Source organism: Bison bison, unplaced genomic scaffold (assembly GCF_000754665.1).
Source record: "Bison bison bison isolate TAMUID 2011002044 unplaced genomic scaffold, Bison_UMD1.0 scf7180017864061, whole genome shotgun sequence".
Taxonomy (NCBI): domain Eukaryota; kingdom Metazoa; phylum Chordata; class Mammalia; order Artiodactyla; family Bovidae; genus Bison; species Bison bison.
In genome coordinates this window covers 5952606-5954384 of record NW_011494633.1, presented here as the reverse complement: position 1 = coordinate 5954384, position 1779 = coordinate 5952606, and the positions used below count along the sequence as shown (strand labels likewise).

Here is a 1779-nt window from a genome sequence, read left to right as displayed (position 1 = left end):
TCCTCAGAGATATCAAGAGGGTGTTTCTCAGGCTACCATCCTCAGTGAAACCCTGAATGAAACCCAGCTCACAGCTCTTAGGTTGTGTGTGTGTGTGTGTGTGTGTGCGTGTGTGTGTGTGTGTGTTTTCCATAGGCACTGGAAATTGGGTCTCAGAACACCAAAGAAAGGTCTATCCCCTGTCACCTACAAATTGGCACTGGCCATCTACCCTTACAAGGATTAAAATTATGAGCCTCTGCACCTGCTGACTTCAGGACCTCGCAAAATGAGTTCAGGGTAGAGAGCAAAAATGAGGTACTCTGTCTTATAGAAAAAACTAGCAGAACAGGTCTTCGGATAGATATTTTCAGATATTTCAATTTTATTAATTAATATGAGCCAAGTTTTCTCAAAATTGTCTCAAATATGGGGCAATTTTATTAATATGAGCCTGATTCTTGTACCTCCTGATATCTAGAAAAGCACTGAAATCCTTCATGGTGATGTCTGCTTCTTGTGACTAGCAGTAACCTTCTGCAAAAAATATGTGCTCGATTGCATGTACTTCCCCTTTACCCAAATCACATGTATACTGACCTTCCCCTGTTTCTCTTTGGAGAAGTTTCTCAGAGCTATATGAAATGCTGTCTCACAGGCTATAGTCATCATTTTCCCCCAAATAAAACTTAATGCATAACTTGCACACTGTGCTTTTTTTTTTTTTTCAGTTGGCACCCTTAAATTTGCATTGCTATACCACTCAAAATTTTCCAAGCCAGGCTTCAGCAATATGTGAACCCTGAACTTCCAGATATTCAAGCTGGTTTTAGAAAAGGCAGGGGAACCAGAGATCAAATGATCAACATCTGCTGGATCATTGAAAAAGAAAGAGAGTTCCAGAAAAACATCTATTTCTGCTTTATTGACTATGCCAAAGCTTTTGACTGTGTGGATCACAATAAACTGTGGAAAATTCTGAAAGAGATGGGAATACCAGACCACCTGACTTGCCTCTTGAGAAACCTATATACAGGTCAGGAAGCAACAGTTAGAACTGGACATGGAACAACAGACTGGTTCCAAATAGGAAAAGGAATACGTCACGGCTGTATATTGTCACCCTGCTTATTTAACTTATATGCAGAGTACATCATGAGAAACGCTGGGCTGGGAGAAGCTGGAATCAAGATTGCCGGGAGAAATATTAATAACCTCAGATATGCAGATGACACCACCCTTATGTCAGAAAGTGAAGAAGAACTAAAAAGCCTCTTGATGAAATTGAAAGAGGAGAGTGAAAAAGTTGGCTTAAAGCTCAACATTCAGAAAACAAAGATCATGGCATCTGGTCCCATCACTTCATGGGAAATAGATGGGGAAACAGTGGAAACAGTGTCAGACTTTATTTGGGGGGGCTCCAAAAGGCTTCCCTGATGGCTCAGAGGTTAAAGCATCTGCCTGGAATGCAGGAGACCCAGGTTCGATCCCTGGGTTGGGAAGATCCCCTGGAGAAGGAAATGGCAACCCACTCCAGTACTCTTGCCTGGAGAATCCCATGGAGGGAGGAGCCTGGTGGGCTACAGTCCATGGGGTCACAAAGAGTCGGACACGACTGAGAGACTTCACTTCACTTAAAATCACTGCAGATGGTGACTGCAGCCATGAAATTAAAAGACGCTTACTCCTTGGAAGGAAAGTTATGATCAACCTAGATAGCATATTCAAAAGCAGAGACATTACTTTGCCAACAAAGGTCCGTCTAGTCAAGGCTATGGTTTTTCCAGTGGTCATGTATGG

The 1779-nt window shown here is 42.3% G+C and overlaps 1 non-coding gene across 1 annotated transcript; it reads left to right on the top strand.

Moving 5' to 3' along the window:
- The first annotated feature begins 1409 nt into the window (after positions 1-1409).
- Positions 1410-1481, top strand: TRNAS-GGA. The gene has a single exon. It is a non-coding gene; the product is annotated as a tRNA-Ser (tRNA).
- The last annotated feature ends 298 nt before the right edge of the window (positions 1482-1779 follow it).